The 23,410-nt window shown below is 40.8% G+C and overlaps 1 long non-coding RNA gene across 1 annotated transcript in view; it reads left to right on the top strand.

Moving 5' to 3' along the window:
• Positions 1 to 18,169, top strand: part of LOC133965982 (uncharacterized) — a 33,448-nt gene extending 15,279 nt beyond the window's left edge. Inside the window, exon 3 of the long non-coding RNA XR_009923908.1 lies at positions 17,746 to 18,169. This is a non-coding gene — a long non-coding RNA (uncharacterized LOC133965982). The remainder of the gene's footprint in view (positions 1 to 17,745) is intronic.
• The last annotated feature ends 5,241 nt before the right edge of the window (positions 18,170 to 23,410 follow it).

Below are 23,410 nucleotides of genomic sequence, written 5' to 3'. Positions count from 1 at the left end.
ATGATTTTTACACTTCGTGATGATCTTAAGATGATCTTAACTCCAGGGAAGAGAGAAAAGAAAACAAGATAAAAGGGAAAATTATATATACCACAACAGGGCCAGTGAAAACTCTTTAATGGGTGTCATGGCTCCTGCTGCAAGAAAAGGCCCCACTGAGGTGGATGATTGGTCCTATGACAATGATAGATGGTGCTTCTAGCAGCTCTGCGGGGTCCTTCTGTGCTGCCAGTGACACTTGGGAGTCACACTAAATGCCTCTGCCCATGTCACAGACCTACATTGAAAGCCTGAGGGGAATGTAGGCGAGATAATCCAGTGACACACGACCCATCAAATATTTTACAGCACTGAACAGTGGAGAGTGACGACAGCTTGTGAGGGACGGCATGTTGAGATCATCTACTGTTTTCTAAGTCCTGCTCTACCAAAAAGGTCTCAGAGATAATATCAACCTACTTATTCCACAAATGTCTGTATGTGGAATGCAAATCTCATGAACCATTCATTTAATCGGCTTCTCAATTGTTCCTGCCCAGTTTGGTTTGATTTGGATGTATAGTACCTTTTAATATTAATGACATTCGAATAAACAGGGTAGCAGTCATTGGGGGCAGTTCAGTGTGTCTTCAGTCTGTAGACCAGGTTGGAGATGTCCTAAGATAAAGTCCACAGTAGTCAGCAATTAGCAGCCTGTGGCGTCTTGCCATGACAATCTCATTATTTTTATTACACCACATCAGACTGAAAAAGACATTCGCAGAAATCGTGGGTCCAATATTTTTAGTATCACTTTTGCTGCTGCAATCCTTTACATTGAGCTGAATTACAATGCTTTTATTTTGAGGTGTGAAGATTGAGTCAGTTCCTCTGAAATATGTGAAAAAAGTAACGACGGTTTACTAAATCATTCAAACCTATATATAAGCCACATATGTCAAAAGTAACAAAGCATATTCAGCTTATTTTTTATTAAAACATTGACTATAAAATCTTCATTGCACACAAACCAGGTAGGAAGAGTTTTCACTTCGCTCTACACCACAGACTGTTAATAAAAAGCTCTGCACACAAACAATAACAATGAAAAGTGACATTTCTAGTTTCCAGCATTTTTCATTTCAAGCCTTAGGTAAATTAATTTGAATGTAAATAAAGACAATTATCGGAAAGATAATTGTTTTATGTTTTCCTCAAGCTGCTGATTTGGGGATAAGTTTCCATTTCTTAATACTCATAATCTTAATATACTCCAATATGGCAATCAAGGTGCGTGTTTGTCCATCATCAATAAATTACTGAAAACTAAAAGTCATGTATCTTGGAATAACAGTAATTTTAACCTTTATAATAAACTGCAATAAAATTGTAATTGGTACTTATGTTCCAGGTTAGGTTTGTAATGAGTTTTAATAAAAGTTGCCTATCCTTGTCTAAACCTGTAAAGGGCACAATTAACGAAAAGGGTTTGCCAAAGGGGGATGTTCTAAACTCATTTAGATATCAGGGGGACCTTCAGCACTGGCAGATACAATAGAGCGCTGAGTAATACGAGCGTACAGAGGGAAAGATGGATCTCCCAAGAAGTGAAATCTTACAATAATTGGGCGAGATATCCCTGCTCTCCATTTCAACCAGGGGGCCAATCTTTGGATGGCATTTCATTATAGCGACAGGAATTGTCACCATAATGAATTCATCAATGTTACTATGATAAATGGCCCAACAAGAAATAGATAGGGCCATCTTCTCAGGTCTGATGTAGGAAATTGTCTTTCATCGTCTTATTAGGAAAGGGGACAGCTGTTTGGACGCCGAGACCATATGAACATCTTTTTCCATTTAGCGTATTTTGAAATATTAATGGCAACATGACTTGACCTATTCTGGCAACACGACCCAGTGCAATGATAGATTTTGTGCGCTCAGACAGATGCGACCATTGACCTCAATGTGGTCTCCATATGCTTACATGATAAACACAACTTGGAGTGAGTTTATTTTTCCTTCCCGTGTTTTCACCGTCTGTGAGTTATTATTGTGAAGCAATCTCATGTTGCTGAGAGCATTTCTCTTATCGAGTGGCAGCCAACTGTTGCAGAGTTCTGTTTTTTTTATGGAAAAGGAAAAGCTCAGAAGGGAAGGAAATGTACGCAGACTTTTTATCAAAAAATTTGACATATAAGCTCACCCACTCTAAATAGTTGCTTTTCTTACAGAAATCGAATTGGAATTAAAAAAAAAAGGTTTTCTTCCAGGGAGTCGGATAAAAAGATTCGCAACTATCGAGATTCAGTTTAGCACAAAGACTGGGAACAAGAGCAGAACCAGCAAGGTTGACTCTGTCCAAAATACATCTCATATCATCAGTGTCGTATTGATTTCCCAATCTTATCCCAGCAGTAAATGAATGGTAATTCTTGTATTTCTCCCAATTGTCAAAGTATTCCTTCAACAATCTGGAGATATTAGGCTTGTTTCTGCAAACTCTATCAATCCTGTTTGGGCTACCGTGATAAAGATTTTTTTAAAGTCTAGTTTACTTATTACAAAGACGGGTAGAGACTCATTTCAATGAAACAAAGAACAATGGAGTTGCTGTGGCTGAAAAGTCGATTGTCACGTTGCATAATATCCAAAAAAATGACTAATTCACTGTTTTCCTGTGTAAATGCAAGTTCCACTGAATCTACACAGTTTTACACTTTGCCAGATTTAAGTTTCCAAGTCCAGGGCGAGTTACGAGGGGTTTTACCGTGGCAGGGGAAAGGATGCTCAGAACAAAAATCTATTTTTGTGTCTGTGCACGGGGTTGAGTCGCATTCAAGTAGAACTATATGAAAGTGAAGGACAGAGTTATGAATTATGTAGGAGTAAAAGAAATCCTGCTGACAACAAAAAAACAGACTCCTCAAGCATAGCTATACTGCAGCAGCAGCCGCTTCACACTGGCCCCACAAACTCCTCAGGAGCAAAAGTATGCAGACAAAACTAGTGCTCTTATTTTTATCTTATAAATTTTAGATAGTGTGAATGTAGAGCATCTACGACAAGGTTCAAAATGCTCCTGCTGTTCTCTCTGCTGTGCAGATTTTACAAACAGAGGTGGATTTGAATTCAGCTATGATGCTCCTCCAAGCCTCTTTTCGATTATGAAAGCGTCTGATTGATTGCGATCGGTTTGCATGTGTTGCAGGTTGCAGCTGTGACAACTACTATTTAGGGGCTTGTTTTGTTGTCAGCTTCGTGTTGAGCTAACGCAGGTCTCCAGGATGCTGCAGTCATCTCGGTAATTACATTGTCATTTCCTGCACGTGTAGCGTGCTGCTTAACCTCTGCAGCACGCTCTGCGTCTAATCTGTTTGGAGACAATGACTCTGAATTGGGAAGGTGTCTCTGTATATACTGTACGTGCACACACAGCTATCGTGATCTTGTGCACGCCAAGACCCGGCTTTGAATCATTTGTTTTCCCTCCATCACATTACTGTTTAGGGACAAAGATACTCGCTTGTTATCGTTAATTGTTCTCCCAGTGGTATTCAGTTCAGCCAATTATACTGTCTTGTCAGAGACATTTATATTTGTAAAAGGTCACATTGTTCCAATTCTTGCACATATTTATCAACCAGTCACAGAGACAGTCCTCGTGATAATTAGGGGGTTAAGCTCCGCGCACACAATCTGAGGTAGGATTAAACATTTGACAATTAATATCAAAACATATCATTATAAAGTATAAAATCATGGAATAAATAGGTGTCTAATTTAAGCCATTCTAATGATGGAGATTGTTATTTAATTATTCAACAAACGCTCTTTGCCTGCCTGCTTAAACCATTCTGGTGTGTTTACTGAGAGTAAGTGTCGTTACAGGGGCAGGTCAAAGTCCTAACATAGCTAATCACAGTACATCTTGATTTTATGGTTCAACACCTTTTATTAGAGCGCTTGTTAAATAAAATTACTGGGTCTGGCCCTCTCCGTGTCCCCTGCCCTCTCTGTCTGCGCCATGCAATCGCATATACTTATTATTTAAAGTGAGCAACGCATTAGGCAGCTGTGGTTAAAAGTTTTTCTGAGTTTCTTTTGCAGTGCTGATACTTTTTGTGTTGACTTTGTGTCTTTCACTAGACACATCTTATGAAAAGGTAAATACCAGGGTAAAGGGAAAGTTCTTGTCATACACTCTGGGTTAGATAAAGATGGAGGACATGTCTCCACTTACTCCCAATGTCCGGAAATGAAATGAATGATCACTCATACAAAGACTTCAACCTTGAGCCGATGACATCATTAGGAGACTGCATAGTATATCAATGGGGGGTGAATGCCGAAAACACCCGCTCGACCAATTGCGAATCAGTCTAAGACATAATTTATGATGTTTGGCCCTGTTTTATGGTAAATACTGAGATTAACAGATGAACATACATCAGTGTGATTAAACTATAGTTTTACCTTCTTTGACTTTTTAGTTTGGGCCATGTCCAATCCACTAACATGGAGGAGGCAGAGTCTATTACATTAAGTCACAAGGGGGCAATACAAACACTTTGGCTTAAGCAGTCATGTGGCCCGTCCTTACTTACACTTTTGATTGGGGGTCACAAACAAGCAAAGATTCTATCTAATTTTACCATAATTGCATTTATTCTGTCACATTCTTTTTTTATTAGAAAAAACGTTATTTATTTATTTAATTTTACAAACTACAAAGTTGCAGCTAGGGCACAAGGGAGGTCAATAGTCAGGATCAAAGCATGGACACTGCAGTTACGTGTCATGCACTATGACAGTTCAGCCACCAGAGCACTTAAAGATAGATTACATTTTTGACTTGATTATGGAAATAGATGTAAATTCAGGGGATCACCAGAGTTAATATATTAATTCATTAGAGGGAACGAACCAACAAATCACAAGTGTATAAATCAAAGGGTTTATCATCTAGGAAACAGAAATCTCTCAGAATTTTCAGCCAAATAATGTTGGTGATGTAAAAGTCCTCGAGAAGATTAAAGTAAAAACTCTGGCAGCACTGGATGAAGTATAAGAGTAATATCGGGGATTGGGATTCATCCTCTGCACTCCATAGATGGCTCTTCTAAATATATTGCCAACCCCATATGGCTATTAAGGCAAGAAACTAAAAACCTTATGGTTGTGCTGCAGGTAAAGTCGGGGCATCACCATTCATATAGTGATATTTCTGATATTTCATGCTAGGTCAAATTGATGACCCGGTCGCATACACAGACATTCCTCGAGTCATGCCGTTAGTGTTGCTAAAGCTGTTAGCTAAAGCATGTGACAAACATACATTTGGCAGCAGAACACAAAGAATGTATTCCTGTACCAAGAGCTTCACTACATCACCAATCTGTCACAGGGTTTTGTTTTGAAGTAGCAGCAGCTTTACCATACATCCAGAGACAGGCTACACTTCCACTTCAGTTTACTCAGTGTCTGGACTCGGCCGCGGTGAAGAGAAGGTGAGATGAACCCTTGATTCCTCACGTTCACGCATCATTTAATTAACACTTCATTTAGCTTCTCTGGACTTCTTCCAGTCTTAATCCATTAACTCAGTTTAGTAAGTGATCGGTTCATTGAATCTGGTTCTGTTAATGGTACTCTAAATTAGCATAATGCAGCTGTTTTGGGGGCAGAGGAGTTTCACATCAGCTGGACTAAACTCAAACAAAGGCATCAGTCAGAAGAGTAAGAAAATGTATTATTCTGCTCCTTAAAGGCAAGCAAAGCTGTTTTTAGATGCTAAGTTACTGTCTTGTTGGGTGTAGTAGCCGGAAGGCCTGAGGCAGGACCCAGGCTCAGTGACTATTTGTTGTCCACTCTATGAGGCAAAGACAGCAGCCCAATGGGAGCAGTTCAAACTGGCAGCATGGAATAGGCGGGTATTTTCTGCAGAGCGAGTGGGAGTAGGCAGTCTGTGCATTTCATAAGATGGTGGCTGTGTCTGAGTGCTCATTCTGTCATCGGCGTGGAGGGTTCACATGCTTTCAAAACGCACCCTCATGGTTGAATCACTGTGATCTGACAGGAGTGAAGCAGCCATTAGAACTTGGCCCTGACAAAACGGAGGCGAGCTTCCTCTTTGCAATAAGTAATGTGCTCCGGTGTCCTGCATTTAGCTAAATAAGCAACATTGTTAAAGGTGATGTCAATAACATTTTCACTATAATCAATCATCTTAATCTTGGTGCCAATTTTACAGCCAGCAGCCTTTCTCTTGCACTCAGCTTGACCTTTAAAAGCTTAAATGTAAGGCAGCGGTTTGATTGGATGTAAAGGTTGGGCACCAGGTTGCAAAGGCTACAGTACCTGCATTTCAACCTTTGAAAGCTGGTAAAGGCTTAGTTGAGTGCACTTTTCCTAAAGCTAGCATATACTGAGGAGGACCCCCCCGCCCGCCAATCTGTCTTGTAAACAACAAAGTTCTTATTAACATGCAATTCCATGAACATTTCCCCATGCTGCTACTTCCAGATAACACTTGAACTTTTCGCACTAAAGGGGCTATAATTCAGGGTCAGACTTTAACAGCACGGTGGTTGATACACCACAGTGATTGCTGAGCATTTCTCCGGTTTCAGAGTTGTATAAATTACCTTACACGAAAACTGTGTATCCCATTGAGAACTTATCTCTGACAGTAGCTCCCCGACCTCCCACTCCACCTGCCGGAGTCCAACCAAGACAGATTGCACATAAAGTTAAACCTGAGTAGTCCGAGATGGGTACTTGGGATGCATGTCAAGGCGCCGGCGTTGTTGCTGCATCCGTAATTGACAAAGCCAGCTCACCAGTGAGTTTGAAAGTCTTCTGTTGGAGCTAAGCCAGCACACATGATGAGAAGTGTTTTTTTCGAGAAGGATTAAATGCGCAATCGCAGGACTTGCATTGAAAAGAAAAAATGTCAAATCAAAGGGTACATAAGAACGTTCACTGACGATAATTACTAAACAGAACAAGTTATATTAAACCCAAATCTCTGTGTTGGTCTTTTATTATTCAAGTGCTCTTTCATTTGATTAGATCTGTTGTGGACTAATTTGCTTTGATAACAATTATTATGTCTAGAATTCCTATGTAATTATATGTAAAAATAAAACATTTCTACTGATAGCATTCAAAATGAATTATTAAATAAATAATAATGCAGCCACAGGGTATTTCTCTATCTGTGATGTGTTTTGACACTTTGGTTATGGTTTTAGACAGAGCATGATGATTATTATTCAGCCTCTGAGTTATGAGGTTGTCAGGAAACTCTGCCCGCAGCTTGTGGAATGCTACTGTACATGATATCATTATTGCTGCAATCTGCAATTCAGTGGGAATAAAGAATTAATTAATTTTTCATGCATGTGTTACATGTTTCTGGTGGTGTGCTGGGGAGTAATCCGTGCCCTGGCAGTCTTTATGCAGTGGCTCTGTAAAGAGAAGTGTCATATTTGTAGATAATACAAATATTCAAACATTGATGCACAAATTAGGCATTTGTAATGTAAAACTGAATTAATTTGTCCTTCCCATTGAAAGATTTTTGACTCGATTCCAGTCAGCTCTAATGCCATACATTAATATTTCATAACAATTAATTCTGATTCTAATTCCTTTGTATCTCACATAGATGTATGTAGGATATTCTGGCATCATATAAAACAAAATGTAATTTTAATCATTCACAGTATAAATACCCATCCATTATTTTGCCAAGGGAACAGCCTCAAAGTAACGGCAATAGAAAACATATGATGGTAAACAAAACTGTGTAGGGGGGAGAACACAATCTGGACAAAACATGATTTTATTGCAGTTAATGAAAACACAAGCGCATCCGAAACACAGCCAGATTCAGAAAGTAACCTTCAACATGGGGAACATGGAAAAAGGATCCTGAGTAACACTCTTGCTTTTCCTGTACAAATAATTGCGTCTGTTTGGATTTCCATGCGAGGCACACCTTCCCGACGTTCACAATGCCAGGTCCGTGCACATCAAAGCGTAAAAGTCCTTGGAAAACCATGAGGATGGAGGTGTCTGTGGGCCTCGCTGGTGAGGCATGTCAGCCTGCTTTGCTAAGTATAGCGAGGCAGAGGGAAAGGAGTGATTATGCAATGAGAGGGATAAATCTCCCCCCAAGCACAGATGCAGAGAATGTGGCTGTCTGTGCAAATAAGGTCTGATGGGTAAATGGGTCAAAATGACGGCAGTTCGAAACATTAGAATGTCATAATGTGTTCTATCCCCACAGCTCTGGAATGATTACGGAGTGGGGTACGATATTGACATTGAGATGCATGGCTCTTGATTAACAGTATTAATCCCCAAGGGCATACAAACTAGTTGAACCATGTTATTGATATTACTATTGATAGCATTATGCATATTGTGCTGCATATGGAAATCACAACACGCATTGAATAATTCACTTTTCAGTTGCACAGTTGGCTCGTGCCTTTGATGATGTATGTCTTCTGGGAATTGCACTACCTTGCACATTAGAAATTACAGGCGTACAGGAGAAGGGTATACATTCTTTTTCTTTTATCATGCTTACCTTGGATGCTTATTTGGTATTTAAAGACAGAAACATTCCATGCACAGTGATGTATAGAAGACCCTGAACACCCCTAGTGCTGCACAAGGTTAAGACAAATTAGAAAGAACATTTAAAACTCATTATGCATACAAATAAAGATGTATCATCATAATCCCTGAACCACTGGCCTTTAATTTCATGCAACATTTTGCCGCATATTCTAAGTAAGCAAACCGTTCTTTTGCCGCACAGACAGCAACTTCATCTGAACAACATATTGTATGAAGTGCCAGGGGAAATATAACAAATAATCTGCAGCGCTCAGTATAGAAACAGGATATTACATCTAAGGCAGTGAGTCTGCTGACTAAGGGAACCTCCAAGGTGGACCCTCATCGTGCTGCACAAAGGCACAATTGATCCATTCCAAGCACCTGGTTGAATAACCAAAGGCTAGAAACCAGATAGAACCAGGGACTATGCAGTGCATCTCAGATACAGTTTTTCACAAGGTTATTTCTGTGAATGAACAACATAAACAAACTCTTTTATAGACAAAATACTAAATCTGAGTTACTGTACAGCTCAATTACAAGTAGGGTCATGTGGACCAATTTATAGCATAGTTGTACTCACAGTGGGTCCTTTTAAAACATGTTCATGAACGCAGAATACCTGACAACTGCCAGGAGCAGACTTTTCTGTGACTTGCTTGCTAACTTCAAGCCAGTCATCTTTTCATCAGGTCGGTCGTGTTTTATTAAAGTCCAGCAAGGGCCACAGACACCGCCCTATTTTTTTGTTGCTCCAGCTCTGTTAAAACGTAATAAAAGTTACACTTCAAGATTACTGATTACCAAAACAGCAGCCATTGTAGTCGATATGAAAAACAATGACTTTCTTTTCTAAATATCAGTAAATGTTTGACACCTCTCTCTTTCTCCCTGTTCCTCTTTAATTGTGAACACATTGTGGGAACAGGGTTTTTTTCCCGACCCAACAGTAGAGTGAGATTGCTGCACAGAAAATCTAAGCAGCTGTCATGACAGCATCACTGTAAAATGTAAGTGCTACGCTTGCCCGTCAAATAGAAACAACCATGCTTACGGACTCCAAGAGCGCCGACCTCTTAGGTGTCATCGGGTTCAAAGATACGCTCTGTCCAACTTGATTCATGAACCGGCCACTCTGAGTCATGGCTACGCCCTATCCAATTACCATCCCATAATATATCAAGGGAATTACAGCGAGACTGAGCGTAGTCTCAGAAGCGACTTGAAGACACCTGTGGGTAATGGACAGTGGTGGCGTTTGGTTCGGATCACACCACAGATGTAATGATTCAGTTGGAGGGAGGCCAGGTCCACTGATATCTAGGTCAAAAGGAGGATGTGCTTGATCCTTCTCCCCCGATCCTAGGGCTACAACTTGTCTTCAATAATTGTTTTTTCTCTCTCTCTCTTTTAATAGAAAGGCAGGAAAGAATTCTATTTCATCGCTACGAGAGAGAGAGAGAGAGAGAGAGAAAAAAAACCGTGTTCATCAACTCAAGGCTATCTGAAGCTCTACACTAATGGGTTACGTGAATTAATATTCATGAGGGAATCTGAACATGAATTGGTATATTAGATGTGCAGGTCAGGATAAATGTGTCAGGGATAGTTGCTTATGGGTGGCATTAAATATATATAACACTTCAAAGGTGGACTTCATTTAGTTTTGTTCAATACATCTGAGGAGAGATGTCATGGACAGGTTCAGTGCAGAAAGTGGGATTTCTGTGCAGGTCTGCGTTTCAAGACAAAGCAGCTAACATTGCAGATAATGCTTTTTTTCATGTACCATGGTCATATTTTCTGTATTCAGACTTTGAAAACAACTCAGGGGTGAAACGGTGAAGCTTGTAAATGAAAACCGTTGGATCTCTTGAAGCAAAGGTTTCATCCTATAATAACTATATAAAAACATTAATTGTTCTATTTGTGTTTTAAATCATTGACAGAGCCCAACAATTCTTCAAACACCAATCTGAAAACTATCTCAAGCTAATGTTTACAAGCCATACAGTCCAACGGCCTTTGCACACTTCAAAGTCTTGACCGAGGTCTACATCAATGTGGACGTCTTTGTTAATATTGTTTACATTTCATTTGGTTTTACATAGTAATATTGTCACAATTAGATGAAGGAGATGGACCCAGGAGCAGAGATATTTAACAAAAAGTGTATTTAATCTAAAAAGAGTCTTTAACTAAACAAAAGCACAAGGAAGCTTACACGGCGATCAGGAGCTAAGGACAGGACAGGGCAGGGCAGGAACGCAGAACAGAACAGCAACATGGAACATAACATAATCCACCAGAACGCAGGAAGCAAAACAGACAATCCGACAGAGGACAAGGGGAAGGACAGAGGCTTTAATACACACAGGGAAGGCAGGGGTAATTGGCCACAGGTGCAACACATGAGGAGTTAGAAAAACAATCACCAAGACAGAAAGTGAAGACAGAAACAACCCTCAAGGAACAGAGACTACATAATACAACAGGAAACAGAAACACAGAGTGCACACATGAAAACAACTCAAACACAAAACAGAGATCTAACAGTTTAACAGAAAACACTTTACAAAAAATAAACTGTCAGACCGTTACAAATAAAGGTAGCGCACTCAATAATCGATATGACAAGCATACATCCTGTCAACATCACCTACATGAGCCTCTTACTATGCTTGACATAGATTGTTTTTAAGTAGATTGGATTGGATTTTTCTGTTGGTTGGAGAAAATGAATGAAGTGGTTCATTTCATTGCCGCAGTTAATGTAGTTCCCACTGTAATATCAATATGTCACACCAATATGTTATACGTACCAGTATCACCAACTTCCGGTGCAGTTTTAAACGTATGTTTGAATGTGCAAAATGAAAATCCGTTCAGGCATTCTATCATTGCAGGAGAAGGCTGCAAGCATTCGTGCAAGCAATCTACAACTATTGTTTAATGCTCTCTCAACTTCCTCCATCAGTCGGAACAATCCCAAAAAGTGTTTTTTGGTTTGGACTGTGAAACCTAACCCTACACTTTCACCCCAAGGTCTTGACCAAACAAAGGTAGTTGTGAAGTGTGGTTTTCATATGATCATCAAACCATGAACGTGGAGATAACCGACCTCAGCTGCGTAAGCTGCGTAAGCACATGTTCTTCCTTACAAATCTCCAGCCCCATTCAAGTTCTCTTCAGATGGCCATGAAGTGGTCAGTTGGACATATCTGAACGACTCCACCGCTGAATAAATATCTTCAGAGCATCGCTTAATGCAAAATACTACTCAGTAAAGTTGAACAAACAGTGTTGGCATGACCAACAGCAAGAAAAAAAAAAAAAAAACATCCTATGATAACAATGTGCAGGTTTTGTATGACTACACATTTTGTTGCGTTTTGGCAGGCAAATCAATTCCGGGCTTGCTTGTATGAGTTAGAGTGCAATGCAGAGGGAAATGTGTCAGAGCAAGGGAGACAGAGGGAATGGCCCCTAAAGCAACGGAGGATAAAGCTACTGTTCCAATGTAAATTCAGTCCCAGAGCAGGTTCAGGGTTATGGGTGACTGCTGGCATGTCTCTTTCTGTTGCATTGAATTTCATTACAGAAATGTTTGAGCTGCAAAGCTAAAGCTGCTGCCAACATGGGGAAAAAGAAACCAAAATAAAGTTGTTTCCCTCGGATTTGTCATTGGAATTAAAAGTAGAAGAAGCTCATAAGCAATAAGGTATGTTTTTGTTTATTTTGTTCAATTATAAACCAGAAAATTACATAAAAGATTTAGAAATTTAATTTAATTGCAAAATGAGCAGCTAAAGGTGTCTCCAGATAACTTGAGTTCACAATGAATGGCAGTGGAGCAACGGGCTTATTTTCCATCCCACATTCATGATAAATTACTCTGCAGCCACTGCACATCTTTTTATTATTTATATTATTTTTGTCTTTTACTTATAGGCTTCTTCCTGCAGTATACTCTCATTCCTGGGTCGGTCTTGTCAGATTAGACAGTGTGTCAAGGAAACTAGGGTACAGTTGTGTGTGTGTGTGTGTGTGTGTGTGTGTGTGTGTGTGTGTGTGTGTGTGTGTGTGTGTGTGTGTGTGTGTGCGTGTGCGTGTGCGTGTGTGTGTCATGAAGCTTGGATCCAAACGACTGGGTGGATGAAGCCGTGGAGATTCTTTGAGGATGCTGCCAACCAACACACCAGTATAGACAGGTAGTGACATCTTTTACTTCACTGATTTCCTCAGCATGGACGGAGGCTTTCATCTGGGTGCAGAGCTCGGTAACTCGTACGTCTAGTGCTTTCTGTGATGATTTTTTATTTTGCCAGCTTAGAGGATTTCACACAGCTCTCTTAGGAGAAAACAAAGTTTGATACTTCTAATATGATGCCTCTGACGTCGTGGCTTCCCTTAAACTAGCGTAAAATCAGCCGGCTCGCTGAATAAAGTTTGTGAAAACAAGTTTTTGCTGAAGTGGTTAAGAACATTATATATCTTAGTCTATTTACAGTCAGAGCAGTGGAGTATCTAACTATATCTCCCCATATCCTTTTGTGGAACTAAAGATTTTTTTTCTTTTTAAAAACAGCTCCAGACTCAAAGCTGCTTTGCGGGTACATTTCTGGTCTCAAACACATAAAGAAACAACTTGGAGGAAACATTTCATTCTCCCGAGTGCAGCTGCGAGTTTTACAATATTGAGTGTCACTGTAAATATTCGTTATTCGGTATAAAGAAATATGTCAAATGTAAACGCTGATTGGATTCAATAAGCCCTGGTGTGTCATGTCAGTCTCTGCTGTAATGCAGGACGATGGCAGAAGCAGAATTTTTTTACAATGTTGTCCTGGAAACGGGCTGTTTATAAATAAGATGGTTTGAGCTCTTCCTGGTGGAAATGTACTTTGACGATGTGCCCAAAAAAATTGCAAGAGTTAAAGTGTGGAGGAAATGTGGCTTTTAAAGATGAAATGCTCGATGCTGTTCATCTGCAGCTTTTCTGACAGATTGATTCTCTCGAACTGTGCAGAATCCAGATTTGTGTAAATGCTGTAAACTTCCCCACAATGTGCAGCTACTGTGACCACGGTATTGGTTCTGTATTCCCAGAGCTCACTAGCATGTTTTGCTGGCTCTCAGTAGATTGACTGCAGAGCATTGATTCTATTGTCACCTTCTCTAGGCTCCTGTGGCGGAGCCGTGGTTAGTCAGAAACGTAATTTGTCTGTGTTTCAACATCTGCTGGATTTCCCTCCGTCAGATGAAAACCTTTTATAATCAAACAGAAGGCAGACAAATGCTTTTTTACAGACTTCAGTTGAAGGCCTTAATTACTCGGCAGAACTGTGTTGTTCATATTTCATGTTGGCTGACAAAAGGAGGTTTGGCATCAGTGCTAAGAAGGTGCTTTATTTATTTGTTGTTATACACACATTCCATGGCATGGAGCCTCTGGTGTATTAAGTATTGAGTCTATCATATTGCTGTATTGTCTTTATTGGCCTGTCTAAATGTATCACCACAATAAGAACAATTTAAAAGAAGCAAGGACTGACGGCACTAGAGATATCGAATAATGGGCCCCAACATATTTTTACTGCAGAAGGAAACAATAACAATAATCAGTACAATAACCCTAACCCTAGATATATTTACTTATTTATTGTGTAAGCACGTTACGAGAAATAACACATATTTGTCTTTTATGTGCCCAATAACAAGCTGATAGTCATGACTTTTATCGATAGAGTATAATCAAACCTTTTGTCCTGATCTTGACATAATCATTACATTTGTTCCATATCATCCAGCCCTACTGTAGCATTTCTTTAAGCAGCATGAAAGATACAATATTCCTTGTTGAATATTGTATTAATTTAATAACACTCAACTAAGACAAACTTCAACCTGTAACCAGTGATTATGTGACCGGAGAAACCCTCCCTCCTTGGAGATATGTTTTGTCCCTTAATTCACTCGTCTCATAAACATTTCAGCATCCGGAGCACCTGAAATGGGACTAATATGTGACACAGCAGGTACCGTTGAAACCGAATATCATTGCTTAAGGCAAGGTGACATGGATAATAATCTGCCATCCTTTATGTTTAATATTTAAATCCCGGGGGTAAAGAAAGAGAGATGGCAGTGTCCTTGTTTCGAGCGCCCTCCCTACTCTATCAACTCAGCCCGGAGTAATCAGTCAAGCAGCACAGCACAATCTGTGATCACTTTCATGTTTCCAAATACAACTGTGATGGATTACCATTAAAGGGATGTGGAAAATCGGAAATGCGCAAAGATTATTATACACGGGCAACCATTCTGACGCAATTGCCGTTTATTATGGATATCATCCAGTTATATAGGATGCAGTGCACAGAGGTTTTGTCCTATTTACTAACCCAAGTGTGGCGCTCAAGGCAACATTTCCCATCTCTGTGATTATGTGTTTGCTGTGCCATTAGAATTTTTTTGAACTGTGTAAACATAAACCCATTCCCCCCCTATTTGCAACAATTACTCATTTTCTACGTGTTTCCGTCCCCCAAACCTGATGGGAATAGACTCTTTGTAGGTCAGTTTGGGGGGGAACTGCAGGATAATATATTGCAGAAGCATTAAATGGGTGTACGCCACATGCAGTACTACAACATTTACCCCAGAGCACTGCTGCACGCAGCGGAATCAGTGCAGCAACGTCTAAATGTTAATCTTTACTTCTCTCCGGAAAATCGTATAAAATATATTATTTAATATATTACATCGCCTTAAACATGTAAGTTTTTATTTTTTTTTGACAATTAAAACATGGCATTTGGCCTCTGAATCAGTAATTAATTCATGGGTGTTTTCCTGTGACATTTTAGCAATGCCTGGCTGTATTCATTATTTTCACTTTTCCGGCCCTGTTTTCATATTTGACATTCAGAGTTGGAAGTTCTGAAAATGTCGACAGCCAGTGTATGTTTCTCCAGTCCCACCGCTTGTTAGAGTTAACGGCTGAAAACATCTCCGGAGAAAAATATCGTCTGACGCATGTAAATAAATTGAAGAACATTCCCAGCCACTTGCATAACAAACTAAAGGAATTCATGTGAGACCCCCAGATTGTCAGATATATGTTCTTTACACTCCAGCGCTGTTGTGGAGCCTGCACACTGAACATACACCTTGCGCCAGCGTTCATAGTTCTGCAGGCAAGATCCTGTGCAACAATCTAATTATATCTACTGTATATTCAACAGGGATGTGAGGATTTCTCAGCGGGCTCCGTGCAGCTGACTGTGTGTGCATAAGAGTGTGCTTGATTAACAAGTCGCTGAGTCAGCACAAACTGTAGTGAGGCGTTTCAGGCCTGCACACTCTCCAACCCACAGCGCGGCGTAAAACAGTACCAGAAATTACTGCTTATCAATTTTTGCAGGCTGTCGATCGATGCACTTAGGATTTCACTTAATTATAGTTAATAGTTTCCAACACTTTAAGTCAATCCATGTGAAATAAATTTAACCGCAGTCCCTCGGTTGTTTAGCACTGCATACAAACATTTTCTGGCTTAGCGATGAAACCTATTTTCTGGGTGCAGATGACAAAATATTTGAAAATGTTGAGCCTTTGTGTCACTTATTGTTACCCTTTCATTTCTACTTCCATTAGATTTTAAAGAGAGCGGTAATGGAGAGTGACTAATGCAGTCAAACTGTGCTCATGGCTTCACAATTCTCTCACATCTTTATCATTTACCCACTTCATTGGCTTCATATTCAAAGTAAACTGGAGATTGACCCCTTTAGTGACGCTTTCCATTAAATTTCAGTTATTCTCTCTATCTCAATTTAATACCTTAGACTGTGTAACATAATCATCCTTTTATACTTTTTTTATTTATCCAATTATTAATTAACTTTTTTTTATTTAATACCCACAATTTAATACAGGTTTTACTCCTCTTTAAGTTTATTTTTATTTTATCTTTATTTGTTCTCTGTCCTCTTTTTCCACTTCTTCTTTTATTATTTTATATCTTTTTTTATTATTCATTTATATATTTATTTATGAGAAAATGTATAGCATTACCTTATTTCCAGTTAATACTGCCTCGCTTTGTGCCTGGATGAAGTTGCGTTGCATTGCTTTTTACTGCTTACCTTTACTGCATTTATTGTTATATATTGTATATTTTCTATATTCATGTGGGAGTGCTGATACAAAGAGTGGGAATCAGAGGTAAAACAAACTCCTCACATAAGACCTCAAAGTTTACTACAAAATATACGGGCCATGGCCTTGGAACAGCGCAGGAGAGATATGGAATGATGGGGATAGTTTCGCAGAGCTATATAGATAAATGCTTGCTTTTCTCCGATATATATTCTCATAAAAAGCGCAGAAGGTCAATATTTCTACATCTAATGAAGATACCTAAAGCTGCAGAAAATATGGCCGACGCTACAAGCAAAAGGTCAGCTCGTTAATCTAGTCACAGTGGGGAAGCAAACCAAATTCGAGAGCTTAAATGTCTTTCACCGGGATAAGCATGGGAGATAGAATATGTCAAGTCTTAAGGTCAGGCAGGTGCTTCATTCTGATGTATTTTGATAAGCAGTCCTCTTAAAATTGATCCACAAATTACTTGAAACCGACTACGGTCAGGACCATTATTTGCGGAGCTTCTTGTAGACAGGGAGCTTATTCTGGGAAGACTCAGAATATAGAGCATAATCCACAGAGGAAAGTTGAGTGGTAAAATAAAAAGAAATATGTTGTGAATCCTACTGTGAACAAACAATCCCAAAAAAGGTGTAAGGTGTGACAGAAGCCGATGACCTTTATAAAAACATCTGTCATCTCGCTGTGTGTTTCTCAACTGGAGGGGCTTAAAAGTGGGTCAGAGAATCATGTCAGTGATTCAGACATGAGCCCATACAAATCTGTTTTGTTGTGGTGAAGGATGGAATAATGTTTAAAACAGAATTCAGGTGGGTTTCTAAACCCTGATTAATTGGTATTATTAATAAATCAACTAATGCTGCTTATGTGTGCTTATGAGTTTATTCTTTTTATCATAGAAATTTATGCAAGATGTGTTGTAATTGCCCTTTTTCCACTTCACATTTCCAGATTCCCTTCTCTGATTCGTCTTCATGGATGATGTCATTGAACCCTTGAAGCTACTGCAAATTAAGATGGAAGATGTTCCCCTGACTGACTTTGTCAAGGACACTGGTAGCGTTCCAGAACGGATGGTGGGAGCGGTCAAGCACCAGGCTTATGAATGCACCATCGTCAGGTTGGCTCACCAGCCGGCTGGAGAGAGTCTGGGCTGCGAATGTAAATGGCCAACCATGTCCTCTCCCTCTGCAACTGCTGCCGGATTGCTCTGGAGCAAGGCACTTGACCCCTTACTTAAACTGTGTCTCTGTAACCGCTGGTGCAGCCTGGAGGACTGATGGCAGTGGAGCTCCCTGGTGTGAATGAAGCTGTACAGTGGGTCACTGCAAAAACAATAAAACATTGTCCTGTAAAAATATTATAGATTGTATAAAGTGTGTGTGTGTTTGGAAAGAGGATGTTAAAAAAATAAATCCACTGTGAATTGGCGCCAAATTTGGTTCAGAGGGCAATTATAAAGTAAAAGTTCAACATTTTTGGAAATATGCCTTTCGGCTCTCTTGCCAATATTTGCATAGTTATTTTTGTTTGATTTTCCCAAAGATTATACAAGAGAGATGAACTGTAAAGTGCTTTACAAAGTGTCAGTAGGCAGATTCGGTTACTTTTGAACAGACTTGCTCTTTTCCTCCTGTCTCCAAATCTTTATCATGCCAAACCTACGCAAACCATCTGCTGACTGTGGTTTCGCCATCCAGGCCTTCGTTGTATATTTAGAGGAACAACCAGTCTCCGCTTCCTCCCACTATTCAAAAATGAAGCCAATATATCGCAGATGCGAGCCATCCTGCTAACTTGAACCCGGAGTGTGCTCGGTAGCGATCAAGGGATGTAGCCACAGTAGCAGGTCCCGCTGGTGAGCAAGCTCAAGCAATCACGATTCAGTGCCAGCTGTCTATCATGATGTTTGGCTTAGTGTTTTTATAGCATCAAATTATAAACAAACAAAACACTTGAACATACTGTAAGTCACTATTATGAAAACTACCAAAATTGTACCCATACTATTTTTAAAGGGATAGTTATAAATGATCTCATGATCTGCTCACCACTATGCCGATGGAGGGGTGGGTGAATTGTTTGAGTCCACAAAAAACTTCTGGAGTTTCAGGGGGTAGACAGGGTTTCAGCCAAATACAATACGTTTGAAGTAACTGGGTACCACTTCTTCAAAAGTAGAAAAACAACAGAAAAAAAACATTAAATGCCTCCATACTGCTCCTGTGGTGTCATCCAAGTGCTTATTCCGCCATGCACCCCACGCTTACCCTTGGGCAAGAGTTGGTGTGCGATGTTTCGGGTGTGTGCGTGTGACCTTGAACGTGGTTCCAGAGGATAACAGCGGATATTGAGGCTTAAAACACGGTTTAAACGACGCTGTTCAGAGTGGAATTCGAATTTTGGGGCTATCAGACACTTTGACTACAAAAGCAGTATGGAGGCATGTTGTGTGTTTCTCTGTAGTTTTTTTTTTACATTTGAAGAATCGATCCCCAGTTACTTCAATTGTATTGGATTCGGCTGCAACGCTGTTTACCCCTGAAAACTTAAGTTTAGTCGACTCAAACACTTAATCCCCCCCTCCATCGGTATAGTGGTGAGTAGTACCCATGTCCCATACATGACAATGGAGGTTGAGGGATTAATGATTTATACTGCAGCCAGCCAGCAGGTGGGGATTGAGGCACCTTGAATTCACTTTAGAGGAGCAGTCATGAAGCCCATCTTCACATCCAGCCGTGGTCAGACATGTGCCCCACATTAATCCCCTCATCTAATGTTCATCAATAAATCAAATGGAGGCAGCTTCTGAACATGTTGAACTTTCCTTTAATCCAGTGCAAGGCTCAAGTTTCAGAATGGCTGCATCAGTGATCAAAGTGTAATTCATTGAAACAGCTCATGCATGACAAAGTGTTACGTGCAGCAAGATCAGGTATTACAGTAATGTACATGTATTTGGTAGGCAATGCATCAAATAGCTTCCATTAACTGCTCAAATAGTTTAGGAGTCTTACTTTGAAATCATTTATTTCCCGCCCCCCCTCCCAATATCCGGATCTGCTATGGTCCAATTACGGTGATTAGACAGTCCAGTCAATTTAGTTTTTAATTCTCTTCAGCCCACAGGTAGCCTCCATAAAATCATTTTCATTTACGGAGAGAGAGCTCTAGTTGTTTACGCGGGATAATGACTCTGCTGGGCTAATGAATATTTAGTTAAGGCTAATTAAATAATCAATCAGGCAGGCACTATCCCCGCCCTGCCCTGCCCCACAGGGTCCTCTCCCTCTGCGGGCGGGCACGCCTCCAGCCCCCCTGATCACACTTCCTTATCAGCATGTCTCCTCCCGTGTGCGCGCAGAGGGCTCAGCTGTCACACTCCCCGGGCAGCGCGAGGGACGCATCTTCACTCCAAACGCGCCATTACGCGCCGCGGTGCTAGAGCGGATCACCTTTACAGCTTGATGGTGAGCATGCATCCGACCTGCACACACGCACGACGTGGGCTCGTCCTGACACTGTTGTAGCCGCGCTGTGCGCAGCAGATGGGCCATGTGTGCGCCCTCACTAGTCAGATTACGCGTCCATTAGTAAATCCGGGGCCTTGTGCGGCATAGGCGGATGAATGTAACGTTAAGCTGCTGGTTAATGCAGAGTGACCCCGTGGCTGCTCAGAGTGTGAGAGAGAGGTGTTCAGTCCACTGTGTCCCTGTCACTGAGGTTCACCTTCACTCAGGCCCAGAGCAGGTGGACTCCTGCACCATCACTGAACCTGCTCACACCTTTAGAGGCTGACAGAACAGACGTTTCACACACACACATTAGGTACAGCAGGCTTGCAATATAGCATACAATCTCCTATGAGTCACTATATAGACCCACAAGAAGATGGTTTGGAAGATGAACGGGCCTGAGTGGCCTCATTAACCACCCAGCATCTACACACATGAAATGACATCAATTGAAATGGAACTCAATACTCCCCTTCTCCGAGGCCCAACAGTCCCGTTCAATTCAACCCAATGTCACACACTCAATATGTCTGCTGTGGTTTTCTTCACGATCCATGAATTATTCCCTGAGAAAACTGGAAAAATGCCCAAGAGATCTGCACCTTCACTTTATGGATTTAATGGATTTCTTCCCTGACCCATATACAATATCTTTCCTCCAACTCTTGCGGTAATCCGTTTAGCATAGGTTTGCGTAATCTCGGCTACGAACCAAAAAACAGTCAAGGGTGAAAACAACCTCATCCTTGGCCGAGGAAATACATATTTGTGCCTCTATGTTTATATCTCATTTGGCTCGACAGAGAAACTACGTGTACAAACACATGAAACACATGAAAAAGAGACTTATTCATGTTCATGTAGGTTGAAGGATGTACTGTACTGTTCAACACACGGAGCAAATTACTTCCACAAGGTCACACAGTCCCCGCTTCTTTTGTGTTTTCACAGTTTTGAGAATAGGAAATGTGGCGCTATCGGCTGTGGGTCTGTGGAGACTAAAGCGATCGAGATCTTTATCCAACGATATAGCTAAGAATACCCGTGTCACTTTTTCTATGGAAGTAGAAGTGTTGCTGTAGAGGTGAAAATTGTTCAGAAATGCTCCATCTCTCTTGTGTTAGATTCTTCTCAAAGAAACTCTGGGATCTGGATCGAGGTTGGCTCTCAAAACTAATCACTTGTTCCTTGGCTGAGGGCCAAACCCTCCACCAAATGTAATTGAAATCTGATAACAGGTTTCTTTTTTTTTATATTAGATATCCTCTGAAATAACAGACGAACAGACACATGGGACTGGAAATCTAACCTCCTTGACAGAGGTAATCAGCGGAGACTGTTTTCTGTTTTACTCCACGACATGAACAAATGCCTGTGATGTACAATAACCGTTATAGGTGCGACATTTCCCATGTACTTTTGCGTCTGGTATGTGGGGGGGTCGGATTTTATATCTTTCAACATGACAGCCTTTTTGAAATACTTTTGGGGTGTAATCACGATTATGTTCCTCAATACCCGCGTCAAATTATCCGATTCAGAAGTTAAGTGCCTCTTTTTTCTCGGTGTCACGTGGTCTAACTGCGAAAATAACAAAGGATTGATTATTTTCAGAATAAGGGCACTAGAGCTTTCCAGGGGATGCTTTAGGAGATTTTGACAAGGTGTGTTTGCCTGATTGAAGTGAGCTGGACTTTTATTTAATCCGTCCACCTGCCTACACGGTGAGAAAATCATAGAGCAATTTTCTAGTGGCCTGCTGGATCGTGGTTATATGACCACGCCGCCCCTGAGACCTGCTGTGTCTCCTTTATGCAAGCTGAAAGAATACAGTGCATACACCCCAAGTCCCCTGAGGACAGCAGAAGTGCACCAAACGCAGACCCGCAGCCTTATTGAGCTCCTCCTCCACAGCTCCAGATAAACAGGAAACTCTATAGACTCTTTCTACATGGAGGCCAGTGACTGATGACGGTATTTCTTTAAACTCAAACTGAGAAGTCACGCTGGTGAAGCTGTGCCGCTGCCGGCTCTGACCCAACTCGACCCGTCCTCATATTTTCCAAGAGGTGTAATGGTCTCGGAGACGTCGTGCAGTTGCAATCTTTTTGCAAATGTTCCTTGGGGCTATAGAGGGCAAAGACGCAAAAACAAAAGTAAGAGGTTATAGGCATGTTATCTGCACTACTCTGGATATAATATATTAATAATTATAGTATAATTCCGAGGGATGTGATTTTCCTTTTCGTGATTTTCCAGTTCATTAATGTTCACAGTTCGAGGAAAAACAATCCTGAAATTTGAGAAAAAAATTGGTTTTGCCGTCGGCATCAATTAAGGCATTAGAGAAGGCAAATTGATGCGGGGGCTGGGTTTCAGGGGCTGTGCCGATCCCGGATGCTCATCAGTGTTATAACTGATTAGTGACGATCCAGATAGCCACCCAGGGAGCACAAACGATCTGCCTGACAGCGGCTGTGGTCGGCAGCCGGCTGGTGTTGGTTAATCAGTCCTCCAGTGGCTCTGCGGTGACATCAATGGTTCGGTGCTATTTCAGGGGCGCCCTGCTGCTGATAGAACAATGAAAAATGAGCAGAGTTTTATGGATTTGAAGCTAAGCCGCAGGACGTCAGAGTTATTATGTTTCACTCCTTCAAACCGCGATGACGTGCGAGAGGCAGCAGCACACAGTTGTGGAGCTGAAGTGGTTTCGGTTTTTAGTGTTATGTGCGATTAGAAGCAGGGTGATGATGCCATTTAACCTCTTTCTGCTCTAACCTGCTCAGAAATGGAGTTTTAACAGTGAGTGGAAAGAGAAATTAGTTCTGTGCCGGGTTGATTTATAGCTTCTTAGTTTACGATGAGACTTGGTGAAGTAACTTCAAAAAAGATTCTTATTCTTCACAGCGAAGGGTCGAGACTTTTAGAGTGAATTGGTCTGCTGCGTCAAATGATACTCTCGCTCTACAATCGCACCGAACTATTAAGAAAAATGAGCGAGGACTCTGTAATGTCGGTCATTAGGCCCGATTTACAACACTGCTCAAAGTGGTGCCAAAGTGCTAGACTCTTGTGACCACTTGTCATTTTCTTGTCCA

The sequence above is a fragment of the Platichthys flesus genome, chromosome 12 (genome assembly GCF_949316205.1).
Source record: "Platichthys flesus chromosome 12, fPlaFle2.1, whole genome shotgun sequence".
In the NCBI taxonomy this organism is placed as follows: domain Eukaryota; kingdom Metazoa; phylum Chordata; class Actinopteri; order Pleuronectiformes; family Pleuronectidae; genus Platichthys; species Platichthys flesus.
The sequence above is the reverse complement of the archived record's forward strand: the minus strand, read 5'-3'. Positions and strand labels throughout refer to the sequence as shown.